Here is a 13041-nt window from a genome sequence, read left to right on the forward strand (position 1 = left end):
AATTGTTTTGTGTCCCAGGATGTGGTCTGTTTTAGAGAACGTTCCTTGTGCTGCTGAGTGAAAGGTGTGTCCTTTGGTGTTTATGTGGGATGTTCTGTAGGTAATCTGTTAAATGTATTTGATGTATGATGCCATTTAATTCTCATGAGTCTCTATTTTCTGTCCAGATGACTTGTCTATTGGAGAAACTGGGATATTGAATTCACATAGAATTAACAGGTTGTTGCTACTCTGTCTCTTTAATGAAATTGGGTATACCACAGTTTGATGCATATATGTTTAGGACAGCAGTGTCTTCCTGGTGGCTGTTTATTATCATGGAAAGGTTGTCTTTCTCTTTCAGCTATGGCAGATAGTTTCACTGGACAAACTGGTCTAGTTTGGTCATTGAGGTTCGTTAGCATTGTTCCAGGATCTTCTGGCTTTCTAAGTTTCCATTGAGAAATCATTTGCTATTCTGATAGGTTTTCCTTTATTTGTGACTTGCTATTTTTCTCTTGCAGCTTTCAATACACTTTCTTTGTCCTGTCTACTTAGTGTTTTAACTCTCCTATGCTGTGGGGATTTATTTTTCTGGTCTTGTCTATTTTGTGTTCTGTGAGCTTCTGTTTGTAAGGTGTGTCTCTCCTTAGTCTAGGGAAATTGTATTCTGTGATCTTGTTGGAGAACTGATTTGTGACATCGGCCTGGGCTTCTCCCTCATCTATGCCTATAATTTGAAGATTTGGTCTTTTCATGGTGTACCACATTTCCTATGTATTTTTTTATCTTTGAGTCCTGATAGTCTAGCTTTTGCTTGGTTCATATAACTTGTGGGGTTTTCCTTTGAATTTTCTTTTAGATTATTGGTTTTTTTTTTCAATTTCATCTTCATTTCAGCTTGGGTCCTTTAAAAATTGCTCTTTATTTAATTCCATTTTAAAATCCTGCATTGTTTTCCTCATTTCCCTCCACTTCATGTTTGTTTTTTCTTGGGCATCGCTCAGACAATTACTATTGTTAAATTCTTTCTCTTTGAGTTTATTGAGATGTTTCTTTTTGTCTTTTTAAAACTTGAATTCAAGACAGACCAACCTGTTGCCTGTGAGTCAAGATGTAAGAACTCTCAACTCCTTCTCCAGCACCATGTCTGCCTGCATGCTGCCTTGCTTCCTGCCATGAGGATAACGGACTAAACCTCTGAACTGTAAGTGAGCCACCCCAATGAAATGTTTTCCTTCATAAGAGTTGCCATGATCATGGTGTCTCTTCACAGCAATAGAAACCCTAACTAAGAAGTTGGTACCAAGGACTGGGGTATTGATGTGATGGGCCAGACCATGCTTTTGTTTGAAGGAATGTGGACCTTGGGACTGTGGATTAGAAAAGCTGCGGAATGCTTTAGGTGCTGCTTAATGGGCCATCCTAGTAAGAGCATGGAAGACAGTGGTGCTGAGGATGATTTGAACTGTGAGTGTCTGACTCAAGAGCTTTCAAAGGAGAAGAACTTTAGTATGTTGCCTAGAGATTGTTCTAGGTTAACTCCTTTTTGCCCTTGTCCGAAAACTCTGCCTGAGGCTAAAGTGAAGAGATTTGATTAATTCCCTTTGTCAAAAGAAATCTCAAAACAGCCTAGTATAGACTCTGTCCTGTGGTTACTAGTGTTCATGCTTATAAAGATTTGTAATGAAAAGGAGCTAGCTGAGCAAAGAAAAAGAGAAAAATGTAAAATTTGAGGAGAAAAAGGAGTACCAGGAAGTAGAATGGAGCTAAGTCCTATGTTCAAGGAGAAAAACAGATTAAGAAATGGAATAAAGGGAGTGGTGAGCTCAGGGCAAGATCCCACCCAGCTAAATTTACAACTTCTGAAGAGGAATTAAAGAGAAGTTTAGAGCCAGATGTGGTGGTGCATGCCTTTAATCCCAGCACTGGGAAGGCAGAGGCAGGCAGATATCTGAGTTTGAGGCCAGCCTGGCCTACAGATCCAGTTTCTGGAATGCCAAGATTAGGCAGTGAAGGAAACCAAAGAAAACAGGAAGCTGGTAAAGATGTAATTGAAAGAGGGGACCATGTTCCAGCCCCAGCAAGCAGCAGAACTTGGCAACTGTGGCCACATGGTTCTGGCTTTAGAGTCAAGGATAGAAGAAAGGGCCTATGAAACTTGCTTCCATGAGCTGAGGCCAGGCATGTGTCAGGGTTGTCCCTGAATGGAGGCCTAGAGAGGCCATTGCATAAAGCTATGAAGTTGAAGCCTGATTGCCTTGGAGACCCAAAGATGTTGGAGATGCCAGAGCTGTGGGATACCTGCCAAGGAGAGCTGCTAGCAGGGAGTGGAACCAGCCCAAGGAAAGAAGTGTGTTGCAGTCAACAAAGCTGGATGGAGTTGGAGATATGAAGATGCTTTGACATCAGACATGGAGATACAGAATTTGTAGTCTGCCCAGCTCGTTTTTTGGTCTTGCTTTGGTCCAGTATTTCCTCAATATGCTTCCTTCCCTACGGTTTGGAATGGTAATATATATCCTGTGCCATTGTATGTTGGAAGTATGTGATCTGCTTTTTATTTTGATTTTGCAGGTGATTACAATTAAGAGACTACATGAATCTCAGAAGAGATTTTGAACTTTAGACTTTTAAATAAGTTTGAGACTGTTATAGACAATGGGGACTTTTAAAGTTGGACTGAATGCATTTTTACATTATAATATGGCTACAGGCCCTTGAGGACCAGGGAGTGGAATGTGGTTTGAAAGAAAATGGCCCCCATATAGCGTGGCATATTAGGAAGTATGGCCTTGTTAGAGTAGGTGTAATTTTGTTGGAGGAAGTGTGTCACTGTGGAAGGTGGGCTTTGAGGTCTCATATATGCTCAAGCCACACCTAGTGAGACAGACCACTTCCTGTTGTCTATGAGTCAAGATGTAGAACTCTCAACTCCTTCTGTAGCACCATGTCTGCTTGCATGCTGCCATGCTTCCCACCATGATGATAAAAGACTAAACCTCTGAATTGTAAGCCAGCCACAATTAAATGTTTTCCTTTATAGGAAAAAAAACCTTAAATTCTTTGAATAAGTTTATGATTGTTCCTTTAAAATGTGTGTCCTGGGGCTCATCTAGGTAATTATCATTAGAGAACATTTCTACAGGACTGGTAGGTGTTGGGAAGAAATAGTCTTGACCTTACACATGGTTTATTTTGTGATGAGATCTGGGCATATGGATGTCTTTTGTTAGTTCTGTATATAGTATGGACAGAGCAGTTTGGGGCAAAAGAAAGAATAGGTGGGTTGGGTTTAGCTTAGAGGTTGAATATGGTTTAGGAAGGATATAGTCAGGTAGACACAAAGGACTGGGCTTGTGTACAGGATGTGCATCCTGGTCCAAGCCTGGAGTGTGGGGGCATATCTGAGTGTTGGGGAGGGTGTGTGGAGGAGAGGATCAGGCAAACCTACTACCCAGCTAGACCCTGTGGTATGATGTGCAGTATATGAATTGGTGGAGAGGTTGGATATAGTATGGGTGGGCCTGTGGGTCAGGGGCAGGAAGGGCTGGTTCTAGTGTACACCTAGAGGTAGGTTGCAGTGCAGGCCAAGGTGGCTGGACTAGACCTGTGCACCAGATGTTGGACCCCAGTTAGATCTGGGGATTGAGGAGGGTGCATAGAAAGGAAAATCAGATCTCACCTGGCTAGATCCTGGAGAAAGATGCCCCTTTAATTTTTGATGTCCTTTGACTCCAGAGTTTCTCAATTTAGGTTTTTCCAGATAACTTATATATTGATGAACATGAGATATTAAAATTACCCATTATCACTGTGTTAGTCTGTAGTTTTAAATCTAATAGTGTTTCTTGTATGAAATATGGTGCTCCTGGGTTTGGTGACTATATGCTTACTTAGTATTATAATATGGTTGTGGTGGTTTGAATAAGAATGGCCCCCATAGGTTCATATATTTGAATTCTTAATCACCAGGGAGGGACTGACACTGTTTGAAAGGATTAGGAGGTATGGTCTTGTTGAAGGAAGTGTGTCACTAGGGGTGGCCAGGCCCAGTGTCTCTCTTTCTCTGCTCCCTTTGGATCCACATGTAGAACTCTCAGCTACTTCTCCAACACGATGTCTGCATGTATCTGCCATATTCCCACTGACTAAGACAAAAGTTGGTACCAGAAAGCATGGTATTGCTGTGACAGGCCTGACCATGCTGCTTGCTGGTGGAATGTGAACTGTGGGACTTTGGACTAGAAAGCAGTTGAACACTTAAAGCAGGGCTTAATGGGCCACACTAGTAAGAGTGTGGAAGACAGTAGTGCTGAGAGCAGTGTAGATTATGATGGGCTGGATCAAGAGGTTTCAGAGAAGAAAAATATTAGTAAGTGGCCTAGAGACCATTTTTGTGATATTTTGGCAAAGAATGTGGCTGCTTTCTGCCCTTGTCAAAAAAAATCTGTATGAGGCTAAATTGAGTTTTGGATTAATGTTATTAGCAAAGGATTTTCAAGACAGCCTAGTATTGACCCTGCTGTGTGGTTATTAATGTTTACTCTTATGCAGGACTATAATGAAAAGGAGCAAGCTGAGCAAGGAAAAATAGAAAATGTACAGTTTGAGGAGAAAAGGAGCACCAGGAAGTATAATAGAGCTAAATCCTGTGCTCAAGGAGATAAAAAGTTTAAAGAGAAACCTGATCCTAAATGGAATAAAGGGAGTGCTGACCTCAGAGAAAGACCCCACCCAGCTAAGCTTCCAACTTGTAAAAGGGGATTAAAGAAAAGCTTAAGTAGTAAAGGAAACCATCAACAGAAAGCTGATGCCAATGTAATTGAAAGAGGGGCCCATGTTCCAGCCCTGGCAAGAAGCAGTTGGCAGCTTTGGCCACCATAGTTCTGACTTTAGAGTCAAGGATACAAGAAGGGGTTATGGAATCTCCCTCTGCAACTAAGGAAAGCCACTGAGGTCAGGCATGTGTCAGGGTTATCCCTGCATAGAGGGGCTCAGGGAGGCCATTGCATGTGAAGCTGTGAAGGTGAAACCTGGATTGTGTTGGAGACCACAAGATGTTGGAGATGGCAGAGTCATGGGTATCATACCTGCAAAGGAAAGCTGCAGACTGGGTGTGGAACCAGCCCAAGAGAGAAAAGTGTGTTGTACTCAAGAAAGCTGAAAGGAGCTGAAGATCTGAAGAGTACTTTGACATCAGACATGGAGATGCAGTTTGGAGTTTGCCCAGATGGTTTTTAGTCTTGCTTTGGTCCAGTATTTCCTCACTATGTTCCCTTCCCTCCATTTTTGAATAGTAATCTATATTCTTTGCCATTGTATGTTGGAAGTATGTGATCTGCTTTTTTATTTTAATTTTACTGGTGGTTAAAGTTAAGAGACTGCCTTGAGTCTCAGAAGAGACTTTGAACTTTAGATTTTTAAGTAGTGTTGAAACTGTGATAGACTTTGGAAACTTTTGAAGTTGGACTACATGCATTTTGCATTATAATATAGCCATTAGTCTATGGGGGTCAGGAAGTGGAATGTGGTGGTTGGAATAAGAATGGCCCCATAGGCTCATATACTTCAATGCTTAGTCACCTGGGACTGGAGCTATTTGAAAGGATTAGGAAGTGTGGCCTTGTGGGAGGAAGTGTGTCACAGGGGGTGGGCTTTGAGGTTTCAAAAGCCCAAGCCAGGCCCAGTGGCTCTGTCTTCTTGCTGCCTTCAGATCCAGAATTCTCAGCTGCCGTATCTGCCTGTGTGCCACCATGCTCCCCACCATGAGGATAATGGACTAAACCTCAGAAACTGTAAGCCCTAATTAAATGCTTTCTTTTATGAGTTATCATGGTCATGATGTCTCTTCACAGCAGTAGAACACTGACTAAGACAATGCTGTTGTTGGATTTTTCCTTTAATTAGTATGAAATGTCCCTCCTTATCCCTTCTGATTATTTTGGTTTAAAGTCTAGTTTCTTTTAGATATTAGAAGAACTACACTTGCTTATTATTAGTTCCATTTATTTTGAATACAATTTTCCATCCTTTTATCCTAAGGTAGTTTCTATCATTTGTAGCAGGAATCTTAAAAGTTCTTATTAATAAAATCAAACCGGAGGCGAGTTATTGGGGTCCATGCTGGTAGATCAGAGAGACAGAACAAGCCACAGCTATCTCACCTCGCCAGATCCTCAGCTGGTCTTGTCTCCTCAGACTGGAGGCCTCTGAGTCCTCATCCGGAATGGGTCTCAGCTGAATTACTGCTCAAAAGCCTGAATGCTTAACCAGCCAAAATCATCTAGTTTCTGGTCCTCACGCCTTATATATCTTTATGCTTTCTACCACCACTCCCTGGGATTAAAGGCTGGCTTTCTGGGATTAAAGGCGTGTGTCACCATGCTTGGCTATTTCCAATGTGGCCTTGAACTCACAGAGATCCAGAGGGATTTCTATCTTTGGAATGCTAGGATTAAAGGTGTGAGTGCCACCATTTTCTAGCCTTTGTATTTAGTGGCTGTCTGTTCTCTGACCCCAGATAAATTTATTAGAGTACACAATATTTTGGGGAACACAATACCACCACAATCATTGTTAGTGAGATGCATTTCTTGGAGGTATCAAAAAAAGATGAATCCTATTTTCTAATCCAATTTGTTAGTCTGTGACTCTTTACTGGGGATTCAAGACCACTAATATTAAGAATTATTATTAAATAATGTGTATTCTTGTCATTTTCTTGCTTTGTGGTGTTTCATTCAACCTCTTTTGATCCAATTTTCTGCATCTATTTATTTGTTCCTTATGCTTTCTTGGGCATGTGAAACCTTCTCTTCAGACCTGAGTATTCCCTTCATCATCTTCCATGGAGTGGACTTAATGATCATAAATTCCTTTATCTGTTTTTATGACGGGAAGTTTTACTTTCTTCTTTAATTATACATGAGTTTTCCTGAATATAGTAGTATGGGCTGATGTCGGTGGTCTTTCCAAACGTGTAACAGTGGTCTAATCCCTTCTGGATTTCATGACTGTATTGAAAAATCAGCTCTTATTATGATAGGCCTGCATTTGTATGTGACTTGATATTTGCCTCTTGCAGTTTTCAATATCCTTTCATTGTTCTGTACATTCAGTGTTTTAACTATTATATGATGTGAGCAGAAACCACAGACTTTCTTTTCTGGTATTCTGACTATGTCTTGGACATTGATAGGCCCCTCTTTTCCTTAGTTTATTTTTTATGGCGTTATTGAAAATATTTTCTGTGCCTTTGACCTGGGTCTCATCTTCTTCTCTACCTATTATTCATAGAGTTGTTCTTTTTATAGTGTTCCAGAGTTCCTGCATGTTTCATTCTTGAGTTTCTTTATTTTGGATTTGACATTTTCTTTGAATGTTCCAGTTCCTCTACCTTGTCTTCAAGACTCAATATTCTCTCTTCTACCTGATCCAATATATTGGTGGGGATTTCCTCTGAATTTATGTTTGAATTACTGAAATTTTCTTTTCACATCTTATTTCATTTTGACTTTTCTTCAGAGAGTCTCTATTGAATTTTATTTTCATATCTTGAACTGTTTCATTATTTCTTTTAATTGTGTTTAGACAGTCTTTATTATGGAATTGATTCATATCCTTTTGAGTTCCTTAATCATGATTATTACCGCTATTTTGAAATCATTATACATCATCCAAGTCACGGTTCTTGGGTAACATTAATGTTGGAGTATTAATTTTTGTCTAAGACTGTTTTGCCTATTCATCTAGACCTAAGTATCTAGAATTAGGTCATTGGTATTGTTTCTTGGTATGGAGATCCTGTTTCCTCTGTTGAAGCTTTCTTTTTTGGCAAATGATAGATCAGCTGTATGGGATTTAGGATTCAGCCTTTGGGCAACTTAATGTTGATGTTTAGCTGGGCTATCAGAAGCAGTTTTGGCTCAGCCCAGACTAAGTAAGGTTGATGGCGCTCAAGTTAGAAGATTCCCTCAGGCAGTCTTCAGGAATCTGGGAGAGGTGCTCAGGACTTTCCTCTGGCAAAGGGTTCTAGTGGAGATGGTGATGGACTAAGATCTCTACGTAAAGAAGAGGGGCAGACATGGGACATGAAATCCTACAGTAAGTAGTTAGAGTCAGTGAAGTTGTAGATATGGGTCCAGTGCCCTTCTCTGGAAGGGTTGCAGGGATGAGGGGATTTGGCAACATGACTAATGTCTCTGCCTAGAGAAGGGACCAGGTGTGCTTAGGAGATGGGTCCAGTGAGTAGGGGTAGATGGAGTTCACAGCTTGATTGTATAGGCTTTGACTCTATATGGGGAACAAAGAGGCCCAGTGGGGGCACAGGCAGGGCTGGTTGGGGTTAAGAGCACAAGTTTGAGTTCTGTTATTCAAGGGGATCAGGAGCACATGCACAGGAGATCTTTAATGAATTGTCCCATTTCCTATGCAGATGATCATGTCCCTTTTTTAAAAACAGTTTCATTTGCTTTTATTTTATCTCTATGAATGATTTGCCTGCCTGGGTGTATATGCACAATGTGTGTGCAGTGCCTGTGGAGGCTAGTAGAGGGAACCACAACCCTAGAAGTGGAGTTAAATACTGGGTGAGCTGCCATGTGGCTTCTGGGAACCAAATCTGGGATTTGGTAGGAGCAGTATGTACCCTTAACCACAGAACCATCTCTTCATCCACTGGTCATTATCATTTTTGACTTTAGTGTTATTTTTTGCAGTTCTAGGGATCTGTCCCAGGAGCTGGCCCATGCTAAGAAGTGAGTCACAAACCCAGGATTCTGACACTAGGAAGGAGGTATGTTGCTGTTGGTTTAACATATTTCATTGAGACATTTAACACATGCCTATAATATGTTTTGTTCATGACTATGTCCCATCACCAAGTTGTGTCCTCCTCCCATTCCTCCTGATCTCAGTATTTTTCTCAACCAGTCTTCCTTCCATTTTCATGGGATTGTTTGTTTGATTATTTGTTTGCTTTTTTCAACCTGTAACTTCAGTTAAGGTTACCTAGAGGAGCATGTGTGGAGGAGTTATTTAACGGATTGTCACCCATCCATGTATTTTTATCACCATCACCTCCAAGTAACCTGCTTTTTTCTCCCTACCACTACTCCTGATCCCAGTACCCAGGTAGAAATGAGCCAGTCCACAGGTACCTTCTCTTCTATCTTCAGGACTCTTTTGGTCAACACCTATTTTTCATTTGTTTCCTATAGTGGCATGTATTAGGATGTAACATGAAATTCTAATAGGTCTTTTAATTAATAAAAACCCAGAGCCAGATATTGGGGTAAATGCTGAAGGATCAGAGAGACAAAGGAACAAGCCACAGCCACCTCTTACCTCTAGGACTCTTCAGCCTGAAAAGACTTCAGTTCCTGTCTCCTCACACCTTATATACCTTGCTCCACCCAGCCATCACTTCCTTCTTAGTGCTGGGATTAAAGGCTTGTGTGCTTCCCAAGCAAAGGCATGAGATCTCAAGTGCTGAGATTAAAGGCACGTAATTCCCAAGTGCGCAGATTAAAGATGTGTACCACCACTGCCTGGCTCCATTTCCCTCCTAGACTGAGTCAATCTCATGTAGTCCAGGGTGGCTTTGAACTCACAGAGATCCAGACAGATATCTGCCTCCCAAGTGCTAGAATTAAAGGTGTATGCCACCACTGCCTGACCTCTATGTTTAATCTAGCGGCTTGTTCTGTTCTCTGATCTTCAGGCAAATTTTATTAGGGTACACAACTTATCACCACATTAGGGGTTACAATCATGGGCACCTTGCTAGTGGCTACATCACCGAAGTAAATTTCTCTCACCCTCTGAAAGCATGAACTACCTATAGATCCTTAGGGAGGGACGAAATTTCACAAGCCTGTCTCCCTAGCAAACGTAACCCTCTACCATTCGTCAGGAATGGGAGAGAGGCTCATGAGCTGTCTACTCTCTCCTTGACAGAATGGTGAGGGCCCAGTCTTCTGCAGGCATGCAAAGGCTGTGCCATGTCCTAGAGACTAAAGTCCACACCCCTCCACCCTTTCTTCTACCTCTTAGATTCTTCCTTCACTTTCTTCCATGGAGTCCCCTGACCCATGGAGCGGATGACATGCATGTCTCATTTAAGGCTTGGATTAACAATCACATGTTCTCAACACTTTGGCCAGGTAAGAATCCCTGGAGTACCTGCTACCAGACACTTCTCTGGCCAGTTCTGACAGCAGCACTAACTTATGGGCATAAACTTAAATACTTAAAGGAAATTTGACCTTATACCCAAACTTGACATTTTAATGTGCTAGAATACACAAAAGTGAACACAGAAACCACCCATCGGGAGCTTTTCTTGATTATAGAGTTTTGATCCCAGTCATGTTTATTGCTACCACATTTCCTCTTGACATTTCGACTTTCTTGCCACAATTGGGATGGACAGCATTCAGAGATGCTGCTAAACCTGCTAAAATGCACAAATAGCTCCTCGCTAAAAGAATTATCCAAAAGACAGAAGCCATAATGCAGAGCTTCAAGAGTTCTGCTTTGGAAGTAGGTACATCCACAGATGTACTCCGCCAATGTATAGATTTATGCAAGCTGAACTATGTAGGCTGATATAGCAGAACAGGGAACATTTAAATTTCACCTTTTAATAAATCATGTGCCGGGCGGTGGTGGCGCACGCCTTTAATCCCAGCACTTGGGAGGCAGAGGCAGGCGAATCTCTGTGAGTTCGAGGCCAGCCTGGTCTACAGAGTGAGTTCCAGGATAGCCAGAGCTACATAGAGAAACCCTGTCTCGAAAAACCAAAAAAATCATGTAATATAGCTCTATCTTTTCCTTTCTTTCTTGAAACATTCCATTGTATTCATTATGCTTAGTTTCTCTCATTCTAAGAGGCAATAAACTTGGCATTGTTCATCTACAGGTTTCTTCCTAAAACTATGCTCATCAAGCTGGGTAAGATTGGTGACTTGGAATGAGATTCTCCATTGTCAGAAGAGTTTCTAGGGGAAAGGGCTGCTCCAGACACACTAAGAATGAGAGTGGAGGTGAAGAGCATCTGGGCAGAGCCTCTGAAGGGTAGCCAGATGAGCTGAATGAAGATCCCAGTTTACCAGGATCTACAGTTAAAACAATGCAGCATGCAGTAACTCTGCTTATCATTTCCTTGAACCAACAGTTTCTTCAGTACCTGGAGCCATAAACTGTAGATGATGGCTCAGCATTGGGGCCTAAAGCTCTGGTAGAAATGACTTGTTCAAGAAGCTGGGTGAATTTGGTCATTACAAGAGCAGCCCATGCCAGCCAACCTAGCAAGCATAGTACCCTGGAAGGGTGGCACCCACACCAGATTCAGTGTCCTTTCCAGGCGAATTTGTACCTGCTGAGTATCCTCCAGGAAGCAAAATCCAGATGCAAACACAGATTGAATTCTGAATAACTTAGATACGGAACTTCCAAATGTCTCCATTGGCACTTGGATCATTTAAGTTGTATTCATTGTGTATTTGGTATTTTCATAAATAGTTACTATTTGGGTATGCCTAATATGTTGAAGGCAAATCATATACATTTTAATCCCTATAGGTGCATATGAAGAATACTTAAATATCCATAAATCAATTGAGCCATTGTTATTATTCTTCTATTCTGCATGACTGCAATACGAAATGGCTTAGACCACATTTTCAGAGACCTAGAACACAAGGTCCATCCCACAGACCTCTGAGCATGCTACTGCAGCTGGAGACATCAGTCTGCCACTATTCTTGCCTTGGGAGTGCTCTTCAGTTTCTGCTTGCCATGTATGATTGTTCTGATGGCCATACAGTGGGTGTTAGTGAGACAGATGACAGGCTAAGGGCACTGCTGGAGAGTCACAAGAACGGCCAGTTTCTAACTTCCGTTTTCATGGATCCCAGTTTCCTCTAAATTTCCTCTAAGATTTTTTTTCTCCACCAGAAGACCACTAATTCTGCTTCAGACGTAGATCGTTTTCTCTTTGCACTTCACCCTCAGGACTCTGTTGACTCAATGTTTTAAGGCAGCATACAAAGGGATGGGTTTCCTAATGACATGTCTCCATGTTCTTGGTTTTGAATCAAAGTGCCAGTCACCTGTCCCACCATCTGTCCTCATCTCGTAGGTCTCCTTCTTTCTCCCCAGTTGTCCCTGTATAGAGTCACTCTTTTTACCTCTTTAAGGACTGAGCCTCCCATTTTATGGGACCCTTTCTAATTCCATGTCCTACACACAAAATTACACAAGAACACAAGTTTAAATGTGGTTACTCATTGAAGTGAGACTTGAAGCATCTGTCTTTCTGCACTCGGCTTGTTTTGTTGAACATGATCATTTATCAACACCTCTGACTCCTCTCTGCATCCTCACATAGTGCTGAGTCAGAGATCTCTGGTCTCTTACCTCTCCACCAGGCCACCAGTTCAGTTCATCAAAGCCATAGCCATGGGACCCACATTACCTCTCTCACCCCTAGGAGAGCTACATTGGGCATTAGGCTCCTACATATGATTGGTGTATGAGATGGATGTATGGCGCCACTTACCTTATAGCATCTGCCATGCAATATTAGTGAAGTCTAGACCTGACTCCAGCACATACAGATTAAGTGTCCCTTGTCTACATCGCTCCAGAGCCCTAGATCTCATTTGTACCATCTGTGTTCTTCAGATCTGAGCCTTAAATCCCTTATTCTCTAAACTCTTCTGGAGGGAAAGGTATCCTGACTTGTTGGGAAGTCAGGCTATACCTGCAAGTGTCACAGCTCTGGAGGGAATGGTATCCTGACTTGTTGGGAAGTCAGGCTATACCTGCAAGTGTCACAGCTCTGGAGGGAAAGGTGTCCTGGCTTGTCAGAAAGTCAGACTACACCTAAAGCTGGGACATGGTAGGGATGATCCTTTCCGAGAGAAAGCTGTCACAGCTGAGCTCTGCTCTGCCCCCCACAAGGAAGCTCCCCAGCAGAGGTATCCATTTCTTCTGCTGCTCTACTCTCTATGCTCCCAAGGGAGCTTCCCAGCAGAGACTCTCCTCCTTGCCGGC

General features: G+C 42.0%; 1 long non-coding RNA gene across 7 annotated transcripts in view; it reads left to right on the forward strand.

The window, feature by feature from the left end:
- The first annotated feature begins 1147 nt into the window (after positions 1-1147).
- Positions 1148-13041, forward strand: part of LOC114701314 — a 50915-nt gene continuing 39021 nt past the window's right edge. For 5 of the 7 annotated variants that reach the window (XR_005090062.1, XR_005090060.1, XR_005090057.1 and 2 more), the window contains exons 1-2: positions 5738-5777; positions 8700-8776. This is a non-coding gene — a long non-coding RNA (uncharacterized LOC114701314). Of the gene's footprint in view, positions 1187-5737; positions 5778-8699; positions 8777-10035; positions 10146-13041 lie in introns of those variants that run through there. The other 2 variants (XR_003735807.2, XR_005090059.1) reach the window with 2 other exon arrangements.

The sequence above is a fragment of the Peromyscus leucopus genome, chromosome X (genome assembly GCF_004664715.2).
Source record: "Peromyscus leucopus breed LL Stock chromosome X, UCI_PerLeu_2.1, whole genome shotgun sequence".
Classification (NCBI taxonomy): domain Eukaryota; kingdom Metazoa; phylum Chordata; class Mammalia; order Rodentia; family Cricetidae; genus Peromyscus; species Peromyscus leucopus.